This window comes from Erinaceus europaeus, chromosome 4 (assembly GCF_950295315.1).
Source record: "Erinaceus europaeus chromosome 4, mEriEur2.1, whole genome shotgun sequence".
In the NCBI taxonomy this organism is placed as follows: Eukaryota; Metazoa; Chordata; class Mammalia; order Eulipotyphla; family Erinaceidae; genus Erinaceus; species Erinaceus europaeus.
Genome location: NC_080165.1, coordinates 151,014,616 through 151,037,233, shown reverse-complemented (window position 1 = coordinate 151,037,233; position 22,618 = coordinate 151,014,616).

Below are 22,618 nucleotides of genomic sequence, written 5' to 3'. Positions count from 1 at the left end.
TAAATGGAGAAGAGAGAGATCCAAAAGGCCAATGAACTTATGAAAAATTGTTCCAAGTCTCTGGTTGTCAGAGAAATGCAAATAAAGACAACAGTGAGATACCACTTCACTCCTGTGAGAATGTCAGACATCAGAAAAGGTAGCAGCAGCAAATGCTGGAGAGGGTGTGGGGACAAAGGAACCCTCCTGCACTGCTGGTGGGAATGTCAATTGGTCCAACCTCTGTGGAGAACAGTCTGGAGACTCTCAGAAGGCTAGACATGGACCTTCCCTATGACCCTGCAATTCCTCTCCTGGGGATAGATCCTAAGGAACCCAACACACCCATCCAAAAAGATCTGTGTACACATGTTCTTAGCAGCACAATTTGTAATAGCCAAAACCTGGAAGCAACCCAGGTGTCCAACAACAGATGAGTGGCTGAGAAAGTTGTGGTCTATATACACAGTGGAATACTACTCAGCTGTAAAAAATGGTAAATCCACCTTCTTCACCTCATCTTGGATGGAGCTTGAAGGAATCATGTGAAGTGAAATAAATTAGAAACAGAAGGATGAATATAGGATGATCTCACTCACAGACAAAAGTTGAAAAATAACAACAGAAGGGAAAACACTCAGCAGATCCTGGACTAGAGCTGGCATATTGCACCAAAGTAAAAGACTCTGGGGTGGGGGCAGGGTTCAGGTCCTGGAACATGATGACAGAGGAGGACCTAGTGGGGGGATTGAATTGTTATGTGGAAAACTGAGAAATGTGACACATGTGTAAACTACTGTATTTTACTGTCAACTGTAAACCATTAATCCCTCAATAAAGAAATTTTAAAAATCAATAAATAATCTTTTGTCTTCCAGTTGCAGGAGTGGGACAAGGCAGGTGAGTTTGATATCTTCCAGCAATGACTTGAGGGGCTAGGGCATCCTAGTCTCCAGAGGACCAGGAGAGCAAGGTTGGTGGGCACAGCCCACGCTCCTGGAACCTGAGAGACCTGTACCTGTGTTGTCGGTCTGTCAAGCTCAACGGTTTCAGCGCTGTAGGCCCACAGAGAAGAGGAGTGGCATTAAGTCCTTCCACTCTCACCTACACGGTGTGGGTCTTTATGTAATCAGTGAGTCAAAATCACTCCGTGCCCACCAAATGCCAGGCGCACAGTGCTAACCAAGATAGGTATTGTGCCACTGAGCAAGAACTTGTGTGCAAGAATTTTTATTTTTAGATTTGTTTATCAGTTTATTGAGGAGATATTGATTTACAAGACTGTGATAGTCACAGGGTTGCATATCTCCTATGACAGTTGTCAGCACACCTAACTCTCCACTCATGTGTCATCTTCCTCTGGCACAGAACACTGTCTCTAAGAACCACCATTCGTGGTCTGGGAAGTGGCACAGTGGATAAAGCATTGGACTCTCAGGCATGAGATCCTGAGTTCAATCCCGGGCAACACATGTACCAGAGTGATGTCTGGTTCTTTCTCTTTCTTCTCTTATCTTTCTAATAAATAAAGTCTTAAAAAAAAAAAACACCATTCCAGCATCAAGAGTCCTGCCTGGCATAGCCTTAAAAAGACACACACTGGCCAGGCAACTGGGGAAATAATGAGCAAAGATGATGTGTGAGGGATTTTAGAGATGTACGCAGAATTACCCTAGTTCTTACTATTCTTTTCTCGTACTAATACTTGGAAGGAAGAAAAATGTAAATTGGACAATGTTAACATGCAAAAGAGTTAGCATGTGAAGAAGAAAAGCAATTCTGCTTTTTCTAAAGAATCAGGACTCATTTTTTTGAGTTATAAAAAACAGGCACATAAAGCACATAAGAAGTGCTATAATGCTATCTATGTTACTCAGATAAGTCATCATTTTAAGTAAATAATCATTTCTGGGTGCTAGGCAGTAGAGCACCGGATTAAGCACACGTGGCGCAAAGCGCAAGGACCAGCGTAAGGATCCCGGTTCGAGCCCCCTGGCTCACCACCTGCAGGGGACTCGCTTCACAGGTGGTGAAGCAGGTCTGCAGGTGTCTGTCTTTCTCTCCCCCTCTCTGTCTTCCCCTCCTCTCTCCATTTCTCTCTGTCCTATCCAACAGTGATGACATCAATAACAACAACAGTAATAACTACGAAAAAATAAAAAACAACAAGGGCAAAGAAAGGGAATAAATAAATATTGGGAGTCGAGTGGTAGTGCAGTGGGTTAAGCGCAGGTGGCGCAAAGCGCAAGGACCAGCATAAGGATCCCGGTTCCAACCCCCGGCTCCCCACCTGCAGGGGAGTCGATTCACAAGCAGTGAAGCAGGTCTGCAGGTGTCTGTCTTTCTCTCCCCCTCTCTGTCTTTCCCTCCTCTCTCTATTTCTCTCTGTCCTATCTAATAACAATGACATCAATAACAACAATAATAACTGCAACAACAATAAAAAAATTAAAAAAAACAAGGGCAACAAAGGGGAAACTAAATAAAAAATTTTAAAAATGTAAATATTTTTTAAAAATTAAAAAATAATAATCATTTCTATGACATAAAATGCCACAATAATGTAGAAAAAAGGCCATGATTATTTTAACTCCTTTCACAAATAACCATTGGGAGATACCCAGCCTGCAATACTTACAAAAGAAATTATTTACTCCTTTATTTCCAAAAAAAAGAAAATTAAAATGCACTGCACACTATTCACTAATGGATCCACATTTTTTATCTTAACAAAGACTCTCCTCCATTGATTGTGGACTTTAATAAATGTATAGATACATGGCTTGTTAAAATCTCCAGTCTCTAAAAAGCCTAGGGAAAATCAAAATCATTTCAATGCCAAGTAGATTATAAAAGAGAGACTTTAGCTATGGGACATCATTATAACAGGATCAGCATAAAGCTATAAGAAGAGAGGGAGTGTTTTCTGTCCCCACTTGTTTATCCTACGGTATGTCAAAGCCTGATTTCAATGAATTGTTTCAGATCAAGCTCACATCTTGTAGCAGGTGAAGACCCGACCCAGAAGTTACTGAGTCAAATACAGTGTCAGTTTCCTCCACAGAAACGATGGTGAGATGTAAACAAGTGTCATACATCTCCGATGCCACACAGGTTCTTTTCTTTAACAGCTTCTCCATCCTCACGACCAAATCATGACAGCTCTGGGTAGTTTTAAGTGAGCGGGAATCTTATTGCTGCTTAGTTCTGCCTCCGAACCCCACATCTCGCACATGCAGTTTCTACCGAGTGGAAAGGTGCACGTTGTGGGTCAGCAAACATTTCCTTCCAGGGTGCCCCCATGATTAACACAGTGCCCTCCCTTAATGACAGGCAGGGACCAAGCGTTCCAAGATTGGCCTGGATGCATGCCAGGAGGGAGAGAAAGAGGTCTTTGTATGTGGACATCTGAAGGGCGGGCATAAACATGTTAGTTGATACTTAACACCCAAAACCACTGCCAAAACCGTTAGCTCCCCTCAATAGCCTCCTCTGGTCTCAACTGTCCACAACAATGGAGCTGCCACCCCCCCACACACACACACAAAACTTGCTCCAAACATCCTCAGAGGAATTCCCAAAATAGCAGCTGTTGGAAGCAAACAGACACTAAATCATTGATATAGGTGGACCTTTTCGTGGTTTTTTTTTCCCCCCTGGAGATGAGTCTCCACTTTTTTTCTGTACCTATAGGACCGTCTATGCATTTTTGATAATTACCTTGTAGATCACGGGATGTGTTTACTCTGGGCACTTGAAGGAGTCTGGGATTCACATTCAGATAAAAATATTGTGTTTTTTTTTCCAGCATGAGGCCCAGCTAATTTATGTGGTGAATTTTTTATATGTTTTACCCCCCCCCCCGGTCCTCCTTGCCTGCTGTCCTTGTCCCCTTTCTTCTCCAATCCATTAAGAGACTCTGACGTGCCTGCAGCGACATCCACTGTGGTGACTGACTGTTGAGAAGCCAGCCCAGACTGGCCCGCCAGGAGCCCAGCCACAAGGGCAGCCCCAGCACAGTGGCTCCCTCGCAGTCCCCTTAGGGAGCTCCTCTGTGATCAGCTTCCAGCAGGGTCGAATCTAATCTCACAGCCTCACTTGAACTTCTCTGGACCCAGTGTAGCTTCTGCTGCAGTTATCAGTGACGTGAATTCCACCTGGAGAGCAAGCAACCTCCTATCTCCGGAGAACTATTGGCCAGGCAGGTTCCAGAAACTTTGCTTACAAATGGCTCTCCAAAGTCAGATAAGAGAATAAAATGGTGTTGTTACAGTGCAGAGGACTTTCATTCCCTCTTGCCCGTGTTTATGCAGGCAGAACAGGGACTACGTGAAGTCTGGATAACAGACATACGACGGAAGTCCCATCGCATAAGGCAGGTGGTTGATACAGTTCCGAATGTACTGGGGTATAACTCTGAAACGCCTGCTCTCAGCAGACGAGCTTGGCCACCACAGGTCACTGTCCTCGACATGGACATTCAGGAACACAACAGCCTTGCAGGCATTATCCACTGAAATTAGTCATTTACTTTTTCTTTATAAAATGGAAATATTGACAAGATATTTCTTTTTTTAATTTTTTACTAGTGATTTAACACTGATTAACAAGATTGTAAAATAACAGGGGTACAATTCCATACAGTTCCTAGCACCCCATCCATCTAACCCAGGGCCCAAATCTATTCACAGTCAGCACAGTAGCCTGTGTGACCTCCGAGTCCCTATCACTCTGAGCTCGCAGTCCCTGGTCACAGCTGGAACATTCTAGGCTGCCCTCATGTCAGGACCCGTCTTCCTCAAGGGGCAGAGTTCCCTGTCCCATCTCCTCCATTGGAAGCTTCCCTGTTCTTTATCCTTCTGGGAGCATGGACCCAGGGTCATTATGGGGAGCAGAAGGTGGGAGTTCTGGCTTCTGTAACTGCTTCTCCACTGGACATGGGTGTTGGCAGGTGGATCCACACCCCCAGCCTGTCTCTCTCTCTTTCCCTAGTGGGGCAGGGCTCTGGGGAGGGGAGGTACCAGGACACATGAGTGAGGGCGTCTGCCCAGGGAAGTCAGTATGCCGTGCAACTTGGTAGCTGAAAGGCAGTAAGATATAAAGCAAAGTGTTAAATAAATAGGCACCCAGAGGTGGGAATAGAGCAGATATGACTAGGGGTCTTTGTGTGGCAGGAAGCTAGGTAGATTTTTTCATGTATATTCCAAGGGGCTCAGGACTTTGGTGACTTTGCCTGAGCTTGATAGCTAGCATGTAGGTGGGATAAAAGTATTTTCTGGGAAGATATCAGAGTTGAGAGTAGGACTAGAAAGCTGGATTATGGCAGAGTAGAGAAGAGTATATAAATACCATTGCTATTAACCGAGAGCCCATGTCTATTCACATTCAGCACAGGAGCCTGTGTGACCTCTGAGTCCCTGTCAGTCTGAGCTCACAGCCCATGGTCACAGCTGGAACATTCTATGCTGCTCTCATGTCAGGACCCGTCTTCCTCGAGGGGCAGAGCAGGCTGACCCAGCCTCCCAAAATGATTATTTCTAATGAGGCAACCATTATATGGAGGTAGGCACAGAACACTATTTATTATTTTGATATTTATTAGAGAAATTTGTGACAAGACAGTTGTCATTCTGGGTATTGTATCACATCTCCCTAAAACATTTGCCTGCACATCTGACCCACCATCAAAATCGAGGGCTTAAACCCAGATGCTTGCGGGGGTCCTTGTGCTTAGCACATGCCCGGTGAACCTCCTCCCGGCCACCACCACCCCACCGCCTGTTTTCCAGTAGTAACCTCCCGTCTGCTGATAGAGAACAAAGCCCTGTGAGCCCTGTGAATGTTTTGCCCGATCCTTTTCCTTGCTTTGTCTCATAAATGCCGCGTGTGAGACCATTAAGTCGTCTTTCTCCTTCTGACTTGCTTCTCTTAGCAAACTCCCCTTTGGCTCCATGCATGTTGCAGCCAATGACCAGAACTCACCTTTTCTGACAGATGAATATTGCTTTGCGTTACACATTATACAGACCACTTCTTCACCTGTCTCCCTACCCTGGGCCGTGTGTTTCCAAACCGTGGCTACTGGACGTAGTATTGCAATGAACAGCGTGCATAATGAACTTTGTGACTTTTCCCAGATAGCTTGGAAAGGTTTTGTCAGATTGAATGGGAGTCCTGTTTTTAATATTACAAAACTGTATGGAATTTGAAGCTATTCAATATACTTAGAAAACAACATCTAAAATATGTGATTTTTGTAATGCAAAACTTTGTGCATTTAGAAATATTATAAAGTGGCTATTAGCAAGAAGTACTGTAAGGCTGTTTAATCTTTTTATGAGGGAAAATAAGGACTCGTAGGGCCAGGTGGTGGCACACCTGGCTGTGTACACTTGGCACAAAGTGCAAGGATCAGGGTTCAAGCCCCTGGTCCCCACCTGATAATTCTGGGTTGTTTTTTTGTTTTGTTTTGTTTTGTTTTGTGCTCCAGGTGAACTTCTGCGGCATTTGTTCTAATTCCTTAAAGAAATTCAATGGAGGGAGTCGGGCGGTAACGCCATGGGTTAAGCGCACATGGCGCAAAGCACAAATACTGGCATAAGAATCCTGGTTCGAGCCCCTGGCTCCCCACCTGCAGGGGAGTCGCTTCACAAGCGGTGAAGCAGGTCTGCAGGCGTTTCTCTGTCTCTCTTCCTCTCTATCCCCCCCCTTCTCTCTCAATTTCTCTCCATCTCTATCCAATAACAAATAAGAAAAAAAGAAATTCAATGGCAAAAAAAAAGAAAAGAAAAAAAGAAATTCAATGGCGCTTTGATAGGGATTTCACTGGGTCTGTGTCTGGCTCTGGGTGGCCATTTTAATAATGTTAATTCTAGTAAGAAGTGAAAATGTGTAATTCTCTACCTTCCATAGTGTTTAATCATCAAACACCTTAATATATCCCATTAATAATATCTAGAAGTTTTACTCAATCTAATTCATTGGGAACAAAAGCAACAGAGGTACAGTGAGGAATAGCATGCTTGGTAGGAATAGCAATTCCAGTAAAGGTGAAAGCAGACATTCTAAACTCAACATGCCTTGCGTGTGACCTAATTGGACTAGAATATATTAGTAAGGTTGCATACTGTAGATTTTTTGTTTCATCAGAAAGGTCATCACCAGTTTGGGTTGGATTGTTAACAAAAGACTCCATTAGCAGAGTCTTCTTCCAGGAGCTAAAGGGTGAATGTGTTTTGCCTCATTAGAATGATCTTGCTGTAAATTGACATGGTGATTTTACAAAAGGAAGAGTCAGTCAGAGAGCTCAACGGCCTAGGTTCCATTATCCTCTTCTCAGAAACGGGTGTGTTTGCACCCTGACATTGCTTCCCCAAAGCAGAATAAACACAGTCTTTGTATTTGTCCTTCTCTCACAATAAGAGATATCAGCTCCATGACATACTGGATTGTGAAGGATTTTTTTTTAAAAAAAAAAAAAAGGAAACATTGACAAAACCATAGGATAAGAGGGGTGCAACTCCACACAGTTCCCACCACCAGAACTCTGTATCCCATCCCCTCCCCTGACAGCTTTCCCATTCTCTATCCCTCTGGGAGTGTGGACCCAGGGTCATTGTGGGGAGCAGAGGTGGAAGGTCTGGCTTCTGTCATTGCTTCCCCACTTCTTCTTCTTCTAGCGTTTGCCCTTCTTCCGTAGCCAGTCAACAGCGTCAGGTTGAAAGCTGTCAGGAGCTGCTTGTTGCTGGCTTTGAAAGTGACTGGGATCCATGTGGATTCAGTCGGCTTGGAAGGATCCTCAGTTTCCCCAATGAATAAGTACTCACGGGATGCACCACGGGAAGGTCGATCCAATGCATCCCACTTACCCATTGAACATGGGTGTTGACAAGTGGACCCATACTCCCAGCCTGTCTCTCTCTTTCCCTAGTGGGGCAGGGCTCTGGGGAAGCGGGGCTCCAGGACACATTGGTGGGACTGTCTGCCCAAGGAAGTCTGGTTGACATCCTGCTAACATCTGGAGCCTGGTGGCTGAAAAGAGAGTTAACATACAAAGCCAAACAAATTGTTGACCAATCATGGACCTAAAGACTGGAATAGTGCAGATGAAGAGTTGGGGGGGTCCTCCATTTTGTAGACAGCTAGTAGGCATATTCTAGTTATATTCCAAAGGGCCTGTGGCTATACTATCTCCCCCCACCCTTTTCTTTTTTCTCCTGAGCCTGAATCTGATGTGCTGGTGGATCCAAGTTATTGTCTGGGGAGGTGATGTCATGACTGGAAAAAGGACCAGAAAGCTGGATCAGGGAAGAGAGTAGCTCCCTAATATGGGAAAGGGGTATAAATATTGTTGACTATAAACCCCAACGATTTGATGTGATCTGGGGCCCATATTCAGCTTTGGAGTCTATGTGGCCTCTGCATCCCTGTAGATCTGAGCTCACATTCTGTGGTCATGAGTAGGAACGTTCCAAGCTGCCCCAATATTGACCCATCTTCCTCAGGTGTAGCATAGTGTATGTTGTCCAGCTTCCCTTCAGAGGATGGAACATTCTCTACCGTTGTTGTAGATCGTGAAGGATTTGATCCTGCAACATACAGAGTTCTTCATCATCTGAACCACTGTGTTAAGAGATCATGCTGGTATGATGTAACATTTTTTTAATTCCAAAGGTCATATTAAAACAAAACATTACAAGATTTTTATGTATAATTACTAGATTTTTTTTTAAAAGGTTTATCAAAAAACTTAAGTGAGAAGGTGCCTGCTTGTCCATTCATATGACCCAAGCTTGAGCCTGGGCTCCCACACACTGGCAGAAGGAGCCTTGGTGGTGAGATGTATTTCTCTCTGTCTCTCTGTCTCTCCTCTGTCTCCATCTGAAAAGCTGGTCTAGAGTGGTGAAGCCCTAGCAATCACAAAAAGAGAAAAAAGAAAAAAAAGGACAGGAAAAACTAAGCCTCAAATACCTCTAGTAGGTGTTATTTACAACTACCTCTAAATGAAAATTTACTTGCCTGTTTTTTTTATTTAGTTTGTTTATTAAATAGAGACAAAGAGAAAATTAATAGGGAAAAGAAAGAGAGAGGGGGGGACCTGCAGCCCTGCTTCACCATTCGTGAAGTGTGTCCCCTGCAGGTAGGGGTTAACCAGGGGCTTGAACCTGGGTCCTTGCACACTGTGATGCATGTGCTCAACCAGATGCACCACCACCTGGCCCCTTGCCTGCTTTTTCTTTTTTTTTTAATATTTTATTTATTTTCCCTTTTGTTGCCCTTTTTCTTTTATTGTTGTAGTTATTATTGATGTCGTCATTGTTGGATAGGACAGAGAGAAATGGAGAGAGAAGGGAAAGACAGAGAGGAGAAGAGACCTGCAGACCTGCTTTACCACTTGTGAAGTGACGCCTCTGCAGGTGGGGAGCTAGGGGCTTGAACCAGGATCCTTACACTGGCCCCTGCGTTTCACGCCATGTGTGCTTAACCCGATGCGTTACTGCCCAACCCCCATGCCTGTTTTTTCTATCAGAGTTTAATCCAGAGTACCAAGCAGTGATCAGTTTAACTTTTTTTTTTAATTATCATACCTTCATGTACTGAAAGTCTGAGCCAAATGAAAACAATTGGAATGGAGGCAATAGCCTGCTTCCACATGAAAAAAAAGTCAGCAAATGCACATGACATAGAATGAAAACGTGACACAATCAAGATGCAAAATCAGTTCAGCAGATGCATATGACATAGAATGAAAACATGACACAATCAAGACACAAAATCAATTCACAGCAATATTTCTCTTTTCTAGCACTAGTGGCATAAGAGCAAAGCCATAGTTGTTTTTTTTTTTTTTTTTTTTTTTTTTTTGCTTGGAGAGGCTGGAGGTGGCGCACCTGGTTAAGTGCACACTTACTATACCCAAGGACCAGGGTTCAAAGCCCTGCTCCCCACCTGCAGGGCAGAAGCCTCACTAGTAATGAAGTCAGCACTGACGGTATCTCTCTGTTTCCCTCTGTCTCCCCCTCTTTTCTCAACCTCTGCCTGCCCTATCAATAGAGGGAAAATGGGTTAGGGTCGAGTGGGGGAGCAAGTAGATTCATCATGTGGATACTAAACACTACAATCACTCTAACAACAATTTAAAACCTTTTTTTTTTTTGGCTGCAATCCCTTTTTTTAATCTCCAAATCACATGGACTGACCTTTGTGTTAGGCTCTTTGGGATTCTGAAGGACAACAATATGCAGAAATGTGTAAAAAAAAATCCCAATAGAGGTGGTCCAGGAGGTAGCGCAGTGGATAAAGCTTTGGACCCTCCAGCATGAGGTCCTGAGTTCAATGCCCGGCAACTAACCCTGACCCTAACCTCCTATCTTTCAAATAAATAAATAATTTTTTAAATTCCTAATAGAGTAACAAACTGGAGATATTTCCCTAAGGAAGAACTGTGAGGAAGCTCCACCAGGGACAGGGTAGTGGCACACCTGGTTGAACGCACACACTATAGTGTACAAAGACCCAGGTTCAGGCCCCGGGTCCCCTCCTACAGGGGGAAAGCTTCACAGGCAGTGAAGTTGAGTATGTCTCTTGGCCTCTCTCCTTCTCTATCACTTCCTCCACTCTCAGTGTCTGTCTTAATCCAATAATAAATAAATAAATAAATAAATAAATAAATGTTTTGAAAAAATAGGGACGCTTCCAATTGAGGGCATGGGATATGAAACTCTGGTGGTGGGACCTGTGTGGGATTTTACCCCTCTTATCTTACAATCTTGTTAATTATTATTAAATCACTAATTTAAAAAAAAACGATAAAAAATGAAAAAGAAAAAAAGATGAAGTTGAGAAGATAGACAATTTGCTATAGATCATAAAGCCAAGAAGTGAGTCGGTGGTGAGGGATTCATGGAGAGTCTGGTGCTGGTCAGTCCGCTGTGACAGACACTTCCTGGCTGCCCCTCCTGGTTCAAGTGTTGTTTTCGATGGGTTAGGTTGTTTTCACTAGGCTTGCTTCACGGGCGGGTAACAGACGACCAGGGACTCATGGCTGGGTTGTACGTAGTATCTCTTTATTCATGCAGGACACAGCACAATCTAAGACGAGCTAAGCTGAACTCAAGGTAAAGTACTCTAAAACTCACAAATATGATCAGGTTTCTTTTAGTGGTTTTTTTCCACCTCCCCAGAGCCCTGCCCCACTAGGGACAGACAGACACAGGCTGGGGGGGGATGGATCCACCTGCCAACACCCATGTCCAGTGGAGAAGCAATTACAGAAGCCAGAACTCCCACCTTCTGTTCCCGAGAAAGAATTTTGGTCCATATTCCCAAAGGAAAAAGAAGAGGGAAGCTTCCAGTGGAGGGGATGGGATACAGAACTCTAGTAGTAAGAATTGTATAGAATTGTACCCCTCTTTTAAAAATTTAGTTATTTATTTAATATTAATTAATTAATTAATATTTATTATTTATTTATTCCCTTTTTATTGTTATAGTTATTATTGTTGTCCTCATTGTTGGAAAGGACAGAGAGAAATGGAGAGAGGAGGGGAAGACAAAGAGGGGGAGAGAAAGACAGACACCTGCAGACCTGCTTCACCATCTGTGAAGCGACTCCCCTGCAGGTGGGGGGCCGGGGCTCGAATCAGGATCCTTACTCTGGTCCTTGCGCTTTGCACCACCTGAGCTTAACCTGCTGCGCTACAGCCTGACTCGCCCCAATTGTACCCCTCTTATCCCACAATCTTGTCGATCATTAAGTCACTGGGGAAAAAAAAAGAAAAAAGAAAGAAAGAAAAGAAAAGAAAAGAAAAGAAAAGAAAAGAAAAGAAAAGAAAAGAAAAGAAAAAATGGCCACCAGAAAAGAAAAAAAAAAAACTAAAGTGATTCAAAACCTTAAACATCTGGCAGTGGGTCAACTAGGGATATCAGATCAGATCACCTGAAGAGACTAGGACTGTTTTAGGAACCCACCAATCACCAGTGAGTGAAAACATGTGTGGCTCGTGGACAGAGAGGAGCCTAAGGAGAAACTCCTGGGACTAAAGCCAGTTATTGACTCCTGAGTGGCTGGTAAGAGTCCGGCAGTTGAGGAGCCACCTCCAGTCTGCTTCACCAACAAAAAAATGGCTGAGGGGAGGAGAGGACTCCCCTGACTCACCAAATGCAGCTATGAGTCTCCACTGCTACTGCCCCTCAGAGGCTAGAGCAGTAGTGGGGAGGCCCGTGCTGACATGGGGGGCAGAGAACTGACCAAGAAACCAAGAAGATTTACATTCTGGTGGCCTAGAGGTGGGGCTCGATAGTGGGAGCCTTTCCACATTGTTCTCCTGATGCATTGGGGAGACACAGTGAATAATTGCCACGGAAGCCACAGAATATAAACGGGATTTGTTTGGAAACTCACAGGGCCAAGAAGTGCTGCCTGGCTTGGCCTTGGCTACTGGCAGAGCTGCAGAATTGAGCACCATGCTTTGGATTGTTGGGGTATGGGAGTCTCTTTGCATAAACAAAGTGCTATCTCTCCCCCAATCTGATTTATTTGTTAATCAGGAGTGAGTGATTAAGCTAAAAAAACCTATATAGGTAAAAATAGGTAAAAATCCCTCAGGCTACCATACCCATAATGAGGTTTTAACAGCCACCGAGCTTCAACTCAGGGATTGAGATAACACGGACACAACAGTTAATTTCTACAACTGTGAATTCTTTAAGTACCTTATTTTGGCACAAGTCAATCTGGGCAAGAGTGATCAGTGGACTGAAAAGTGCTGAGAGCACGACCTTATAACACACTGTATACAATGGTTAATCCAAGAAGAAACACTGGAGAAATGAACCAGGACAAAATCCAGCTAAAAGCCCCCCAAAGGCAGAGGCACAGGAGAATGAGGTTAACATCCAAATGCTAATTGAGGAAGTAGTCACAGATGTGAGAAAGAAGTTTGAAAGGAATGTCATCAGAAATGGGAAAACAGGGAGTCAGGGCAGTAGCACAGCGGGTTAAGCGCACATGGTGCAAAGCTCAAGGACCAGCTTAAGGATCCCGGTTCAAGCCCCCAGCTCCCCACCTGCAGGGGAGTCACTTCACAGACAGTGAAGCAGGTCTGCAGGTGTCTGTCTTTCTCTCCTGCTCCTGTCTTCCCCTCCTCTCTCCATTTCTCACTGTCCTATCTAACAATGATGACATCAATAACAACAACAATAAAAAAAGGGCAACAAAAGGGGAAATAAATAAATATTCAAAAAAATTTTTATAGAAAAGAAATGGGGAAACAACAAATGAGACTGAAAAAAGACACTATCTCGAGGGAAAGCTGAAACAGCTGAGCTGAGAGCACAACCAGCTGAACAAGCTAACACAATATCAGAATCAGGGAACAAAATAGCTGAGCTACAGAAGAAAAACAGAAGGGAGAGAGAATAGAATAAATGAGGCAGAAAACAGAATTAGCAAGATTGAGGATGAACTAGAGAAAACTAAGAAAGAAGTAAGAGATCTCAAAAAGAGATTAAGAGATACTACAAACAATAATAGAGGCCTATGGGATGACTTCAAAAGAAATAATATATGCATTATAGGCTTACCAGAGGAAGAAAGAGAGGAAGGGGAAGAAATTATTCTTCAGGACATAATAGCTGAGAACTTCTCTAGTTTAGACAGCATCAAAGACATAACTGTTCAAGAAGCCCAGAGTGTCCCAAACAGAGTAACCTAGACTTAAAGACACCAAGACACATCATATTTAGATGAAAAGGAATAAGGATAAAGAAAGAATCCTGAAGGCTGCAAGAGAAAAACAAAGAGTCACCTACAGAGGAAAACCCATAAGACTAGCAGCAGACTTCTCCACACAAACACTACAGGCCAGAAGATAATGGCAAGATATCTATTGAGTCCTCAATAAGAAAGGCTTTCAACCACAACTACTGTATCCTGATAGACTGTCATTCAGACTAGATGGAGGCATGAAAACCTTCTGAGATAAGCAACAGTTGAAAAAATCAACTATCACCAAGTCTGCCCCAAAAAAAAGTTCTGAAAGCTCTCTTAAAAACAATCAAATTGCCATAAACATGCCATATATCAGAACACTCTAAAAATCTAAAATATCTTCATTCTATAATATCAGTAAATATCAATATCTTTAATTCACCTATTAAGAGATACAAAGTAGGAAGATGGATCAGAAAACACAACCCAACCATATGCTATCTACAGGAATCCTACTTCACTCCTGTGAGAATGTCATACATCAGGAAAGGTAGCAGCAACTAATGCTGGAGAGGGTGTGGGGACAAAGGACCCTCCTGTACTGTTAGTGGGAATGTCAATTGGTCTAACCCCTGTGGAAAGCAGTCTGGAGAACTCTCGGAAGGCTAGAAATGGACCTACCTTATGACCCTGCAATTCATCTCTTGGGGATATATCCTAAGGAACCCAACATACCCATCTAAAAAGATCTGTGTATACCTGTGTTCACAGCAGCACAATTTGTAATAGCCTGGAAGCAACCCAGGTGTCTAACAACAGATGAGTGGCTGAGCAAGTTGTGGTCTATATACACCATGGGATACTACTCAGCTATTAAAAATTATGATTTCATCATTTTCAGCCCAACTTGGATAGAGCTTGAAGAAATCAAGTTAAGTGAAATAAGTCAGAAACAGAAAGATGAATATGGGATGATCTCCCCCACCAAAGTAAAAGACTCTGGGGTGTAGGGGGGAGAGTATAGGTCCGGTAACATGATGGCAGAGGAGGATCTAGTGGGGTCATTGTATCGTTGTGTGGAAAACTGAGAAATGTTATCTATGTACAAAATATCATATTTACTGTTGACTATAAAACATTAATCACTCAATAAAGAATTTTTTTTAAATGCAGAGTTGCACAAAGTTAACTAGCACAGCAACTTTTTATTTTAAAAAAATTCTGAAATGGGCTATTATTAGGCAGGCCATATAGCTACCATTAGCTTTGTTGTATATCTTGAAAGATTACTCAGGGAAGAGTTCTATGTCTGACTAAGAGCCTGGAGGTGTAGAAAGATTGCCCAAATAAAAAAGAAATCTAGCAGTGTTTCCCTTACATATTCAGTGTCCCCCCCAAAAAAAAAAAGTTATCAATAAAGCAGGAGGGCAGTGGAGACAGCGTAATGGTTATTCAAAGAGACTCTCATGCCTGAGGCTTTGAAGTCCCAGGTTCAGTCCCCCACACTACTCTAAGCTAGAGCTGAGCAGAGCTCTGATTAAAAAATAAATAAATAAATAAATAAATAAATAAATAAAAGTTTAAAAAATCAATAAATAAAAAGAGATGAATAAAACAGGAAATGTCCCCATTGAATGTACAGATTCAATGTCAGGAACTTTTCCAGACTGAATAGAACGACAATTTATGTTTTTACTCTTTTCAGAGGTTATCTGGTTTTATCTAAAACATGAGCGCCTGGGTTTTCCAACAGTAAAAATTAAGGTAACTCGCTACACCAGCAGGTACAGGTGACATGCTGCCTCACACACACAAAAAAAAAATCAAATAGAAAAAGAAAATTACAGAGATTTTCTTTCAAGGCAGAAGAATTTTCAAAGTGATAAAAGAGACTCCTAAGTTTCATATCTCTCTCTAATGAAGATGAAAATCATGTTAAACACCAAATACACTTGTCTAATTACATCAGGAAACACCGTTCTGTAGTTGCTAATGAAATGTGATGCTACTGTATTCACTGAGAGCCCAAACAAAGTGAAGATATAACATTCTAATTACACAAAGGCAATTGGCAAAATGCTTGTATGCTTTGAACTGTAATAAAAATTAATAAAATTATGTAAATATAAGTACGGTTACCGAAAACATGACACTGTAATTTTAGAAAAGCCACAGAAGATAATGACTTAAGAAACTTCAAACCATTTTTAACCTCATTCTTTTCAGAGAGAAGAATAATGAAAAAATGTTTGTATAAAAGCCTAATATTAGTTTACATATGTCTACTTCATGGCTCTAAGTTATGGAATCTACTTCATAGCCTTCTGGTAGTAAAGGTAAAAGTCCTAAATAAATAAATACGTAAATACACATTTTTTCCATTCACAAGAATTTTTTTCCATCTCCCCCACTAAATCACTATTCTGCATTCATGAACATCTGCTTTTTAATTGATACTATTTTATCAGGAGAGTAATGATTTACAAACCAGTGGTCATGTGAGACGGCGGTAAATATCTCAGTGGCCAAACAGCATAGGATTCTGTTAGGAGGCAGAGGAAGGAAGACACCCTGAAGTCTCTTTACATGCTTCCCAGAAGAAAAGAAAAGAGTTGCAGCACTAGGCGCACAGAGAACACGAGGTGACCTGTTCAAAGCCGAGTCCAGGGGGGTGATTGTGACTGGTCCTTAGGGACTCCCCACAAGGGGCTTTGTTCTGTGCTGGATTTTCATCCTGAAATCTCTTCACCGAACTCATGTGGACTCAAGAAATGCAGCGTCCTCAGAATTAACCTTAGCAATCTATGTTCTATTAATTGTTCTCATGATTTAACCACGAGACTCATGGTTAAAGTGCAGAGAACCTACTCCTACATTTGAATTCTTTAAAATTAATGTTTCCATGGAATATGACATAGAACACTCAAACGCTAAGATTTCTAACTTGCATTACTTAATACATTCATCCAAAAGTGGATATGGCTCTAAACCAAATAAGCAATTGTAAAACTCTTCAAATGTTGTGTCTCTGAACTGCCTGAATAAATACTGTATTCTTCACTAACAGTCTTCAGTGATAAATGTGCTTATTTGCAATACACTTACTCAAGGAGTTATAAAGGGACCAGAGATAATGTAAAAGGTTCCCACTTGCTTTAGTATGCAGGAATAAAATACTACTTCAAATCTGGAAATATATGACAGAGAGTATACCTTCCATTTGGCTCTGATTACTTTTTGTAATCTACTGGGACTTAACATAAGAGCACATATCTTATGCGTTTCTATAGGAGAAGTCCCCCTAGGGTAGGTATAAGAATTATACCAATGCAGAGGGCATGAATTTACTCTTGTAACACTGCTCCAAATATACCATCAAAATTACATGTATACAAAAATTGGAAATATTTTTAGTCACTTTCAGATTTGATTGTGCCAACAACCAAAGATTTACTTAATCCATTTAAAAGTATCATTTATTATGCTTTTTAACATAGCTCTTAAAAACATTTCAAGTATCAAATACAATGTACACATAGTGGGATAGTATTTTATACACCCAGAATAAGTATCTAAATGACAGATGTGGCTCTGCACATCTGTTCTTTGTAGTGTTTTCGAGGAATACAACATAGTGCAGAATTTCAGAAAACCAATTCAAACGTGAGATCACTGCAGAGCAAAAGCTCTTGTCACTGTTTGTGATTGTCTAATGGTATATGGTTCAATCATAAAGGGCAGCTGACAGGCTAGTATAAGAAATGAATTTTCTTCTTCCTCCTGACACATCAGGGTAGGGCCCCCTGCTGTAATGCAGGAAATCTTTTATGCAAAGAGAATACACTATCTTTCAGCACATGATTACTACTCAGAAGATTCTGATTAGGTTTTTTTTTTTTGGGGGGGTGCATTTTTTTAAACATAGATACAAAATTGCAGAGAGCTAACCAGGTCTAGTCTCAGGCCTTATCTTCCTGACTTAGTTATTCTGTGGCCTTGGCTTCTAAGCTTTTATCCCAACACCTTTATCACTCCATCTTTGAAACTGGAATAGGAATAAGAAGACCTAGTTTTGGCCCTAAAAGACAATGAGATGAGTAAGATAGGTTAAATGAATATTTTTTTAATTTTATTTATTTATTTTATTTTTGAGAGAGATGGAAAAAGGGAGAGACACCAGAGCACTGCTCAGCTCTAGCTTATGGTGGTGTGGGGAATTGAACCTGAAACTTTTAGAGCTTCAGGAATGAGAGTCTGTTTGCATAACCATTATGCTATTGCCCCCACCCTTGAATGACTATTTTTATGATCGAGAATATCAGTCCATATAGAAAAGTGAGACCTGGAAAGTGTTAGGGAGACTATGTTATCATCCCAAACACACACACACACACACACACACACGCACACACACTCCTAATCAAATATTTAAATGTGCATATATTATATAGAATGCATTGTTTCAAATGTACATGTTTTAAATATATTTATGTGTAAGATAAAAAACATTTTAATTCTCTTTGGCATAGAAAAGATCAAATAGCATCCTGCTGGATAAGACATAATGAAACCTAACATTCACACACTACATTTATTTTCTTATTTTATCCCCACAGCATCTTTATCAAGTATGAATTCTGTTTCACAGAGGACAAAAATTAGGCCTAGAAAAAGGTGTTGTTTTTTTTTTTAATTACTCCCCATATGAAGACATTCATGGACTGGGGCTTGTTTTCAACTTTGTAAGACCTCTGGCAGTCGGTTAGGGCCAAGTCAAAGTCGTAAGTTGACGAGGTTCCACTGTGTTTGTTGATTTGATGAGATTGCCAGTATCATAGGGGGGACGGAGGAGGGAATAAAGCAGAGGTTTGTGAACTGGAGAACATAGAAAACATTGGTGCTCACGAGGGAGAGATGACTTCAGACAAGGGACAAAGAAGAGAGACACGGGTGGGTGGAGAGACGGGTGAGGGGGCGCTTGAGAAAATAAACAGGACCTCAGTGAAATTGGTGTGTGTCCCTTTCTCTGTCTTCCCCTCCTCTCTCCATTTCTCTCTGTCCTATCCAACAACAACGACATCAATAACAACAACAATAATAACTACAACAAGGGCAACAAAAGGGAATAAATAAATAAATAAATAAGAATTAACATTAAAAAGAAAGACAGAAAGGAATTGGTGTGCATCAGGGAAGAGGACCGGGCAGGTGGCTTCCCCTGGGAGAGTCAGCACGATTACACCAATAACAGAAGCGAAGCAGAGGCTCCGGGAAGACTGGAGGCATGTTACTCACCTGGGAAAGGGACCTCGGAAGGGAAGCGGTCCTAATGAATGTGATCTATGTGAGTTCATGTTCATCAGTCTGTGTAAATGCAGGTGCTGATTGTTTGAGAAGTCTCGCATTCACCAGAAGTAAGGTGTTACAGAAGAGAGAGAGGGAGAGGGAGAGGGAGGGAGAGAGTTAGGAATAAGATATTCTGTGCAAATTACCTGGGGCTGCTGGTCTGTGGCTAAGAACATCCTTCCTCCCGCAGAGGAGCCCATCATCTGTCTGAAAGGCTCCTGGGATGGATTAGTGCCCCTCTCAGGGCCAGGGTGGAGAGATGTCTCTGGAGCACACTTTGTTGGAGACTCGGGTGCTGCTAGAATTTTTAGAAAACACATGGGTGCTCTCTCATCTGGCCAAGAAGGAGGGCAGACAAGCAGAAATTCTGAAGAGGAGGTAACAGAACGTCCTCAGAGGAGGGAGGTGATTCTGTGTAAAGGGAGATGCTAGAGGAGGAGGTTTTGAGTAGGAAGAAGTTTCACCTTGTTAGTTTGAGGACATCTGAGTTGACTAAAGTGACCATTTGCTAGGGCTGGCAAGATAGCTTTCAGAGAGGCGTAAGAGGCTATAACCAGTGTGCCAATGCCTGTCCTGAAAGTCACTATTTTCCTAATAAAATGATTTAAATAATAATGAAATAACTTTAAGATAGGCAGGGTTCAGAAATGCAAATTAAAAAAAAAAGATAGCACTGGGAGTCGGGCGGTAGCACAGCCGGTTAAGTGCACATGGTGCAAAGCACAAGGACCATCCCGGTTCAAGCCCCCGGCTCCCCACCTTCAGGGAGCCACTTCACAGGCGGTGAAGCAGGTCTGCAGGTGTCTGTCTTTCTCTCCCCCTCTCTGTCTTCCCCTCCTCTCTACATTTCTCTCTGTCCTGTCCAACAATGAGGACATCAATAACAACAATAATAACTACAATAATAAAACAACAAGGGCAACAAAAGGGAATAAATAAATATTTATATAAAAAGACAGTCTTTTTTCCAGTCTTAAAAATACACAAATAAAAATTCAATGCCAAGTTGAGTCTTTATACCCTCCACACTTCTTGGCTTGAGGTCTACTGGCACATTCTGAAGAATCTAGGAGTTTGTTTTTTTAATTAAAGATATACTGATGTACACAAAAATAAATGTGTATACCTGGGGGCCCTTTTGTTGAAAAAAATATGACTAAAAACCTATGAGCAGAAAGTATGTGTGTTGGGCCTGGAGTTGGTCTATGGCACCAGTACAAAGAGTCTGGGGTAGGGGAGAGTGGGAGAGGGAGCATCCTGGAACATGGTGGGGATTGTAATTCTGTGGAAAACTGGGAACTTTTACACATGTACCAACTACTGTATTTTACTGTCAACTGTAAACCATCCCCAATAAAGAATTTTTTTTAAAAAAAAGTATATGCACAAGTGAGTGTTTTTCACAAAGCCTGAAGGGATCTCTGAAGGTGAAGAGCAAGACAGGAAGCGGCCATCCAGCTTGGTCCCTTGCACCTGTAGGAGCCAGTGGAAGCCACCAAGAAGCTTTGCTGCCCTCAGGGGACAGCAGCAGAGCAGAGAGGACGTGGACGAGTGCTGGAGAGAGAGCTACAGGGCAGGAGCCCTGGAGGAGATCCTAGCACTAGCTGGGAACCAAAAACTTTTCTGACACTCTCCATGGATATGGAAAGAATTTGAAGGTCCCTGACACATTGCTTCATTTCTCCGGGGTGGGCTCCCTAGAAAAACAGTAATGGTTGGCATCAAGGTGGCATCTGGAACCTGGTGGCTGAAAGGAGAGTTAACATACAAAGCCAAACAAATCGTTGACTTATCATGAACCTAAAGGCTGGAATATTGCAGATGGAGATCTGGGGGGCCCGTTTTATATATAGTTAGTAGGCCTATTTTAGTTATAGTCCAAAGAGCCCATGACTATACTAGTGGTTTATTTGTTTGTTTGTTTGTTTGTTTCTGAGTCGAACATTTGATATGCAGGTGGACCCAAGTTATTGTCTGGGGAGATGATGTCATGGCTGGAAAAAGGACCAGAAAGCTGGATCAGGGAAGAGAGTAGCTCCCAAATATGGGAAAGATGTATAAATATTGTTGACTGTAAACCCCATCAATTTGATCTGATCTGGGGTCCATATTCAGCTTAGGAGCCTGTGTGACCTAGAGACAGGCTTCCCCAGATCCCTGCCCCACTAGGGAAAGAGAGAGGCAGGCTGGGAGTATGGACCAACCAGTCAACGCCCATGTTCAGCAGGGAAGCAATTACAGAAGCCAGACCTTCCACCTTCTGCAACCCACAATGACCCTGGGTCCCTACTCCCAGAGGGATAAAGAATAGGAAAGCTGTCAGGGGAGGGGATGGGATACAGAGTTCTGGTGGTGGGAACTGTGTGGAGTTGTACCCCTCTTACCCTAGGGTTTTTGTCAGAGTTTCTTTTTTATAAATAATTTTTTTTAATATTTTATTTTATTTATTTATTCCCTTTTGTTGCCCTTGTTGTTTTATTGTTGTAGTTATTATTGTTGTTGTTGTCGTTGTTGGATAGGACAGAGAGAAATGGAGAGAGGAGGGGAAGACAGAGAGGGGGAGAGAAAGATAGACACCTGCAGACCTGCTTCACCGCCTGTGAAGCGACTCCCCTGCAGGTGGGGAGCCGGGGTTCGAACCGGGATCCTTATGCCGGTCCTTGTGCTTTGCACCACCTGCGCTTAACCCGCTGCGCTACAGCCCGACTCCCTATAAATAATTTTTTTTATTTAAAAAGAAAAACAGTGGAGAGTCAGGCGGTAGTACAGCGGGTTAAGTGCAGGTGGCACAAAGCACAAGGACCAGAGTAAGGATCCCGGTTCAAACCCCCAGCTCCCCATCTGCAGAGGGGTCGCTTCACAGGCGGTGAAGCAGGTCTGCAGGTGTCTGTCTTCCTCTCTCCCTCTCTGTTTCCCCTCCTCTCTCCATTTCTGTCCAACAATGATGACAACAATAAAAAAAAGAAAAGAAGAACAGTAATGGTACTCCAAGTGTTCTAATGAGAGTTTTTTTTTTCCGTTTGTTTTTGTTTTATCTCTCATATCAATGGCAGAAAGTCAGTATGGATAATTTTAAATCAGGAATCACAACACATTAATAACTGATTATTAGCTCTTTATGGACAATGTACTTTCTTATAGTTAACAGATGTATTACACCGAGCATCATCCATTACTTTTAATTCAGATAAATCAGGTGGTTCTAGGGAGTCCTTGGAGCAAGTCTGTGAGATACAAAAAGTAAGAATTAGACCTTTAAATTTAATTTTGCCCTTCCACCAAGTCATAATTTACTTGAAAATTCACTTAAATCAATTATTTTAATCCACTGTGTTGAAAACTGTAGAATTCTCGATCATTTCCAAGTAACTTCACTAAAACTAGGATGGCATGTCTTAGGAAGAGCATATTGTTGCATTGGTTTAATGGCGTGTGTTGTTTTTGTGCTGTTTGTTTTTTAGACATTCGGTGAATCTAGACTGATGCAAATAATCAACCAAGAACCACGAATATAGTCATCAGGCAGGAGCGAAGGGTAATTTTATAGTTTGTGGGTGATTTTATAGTTTTAAATCATGATTT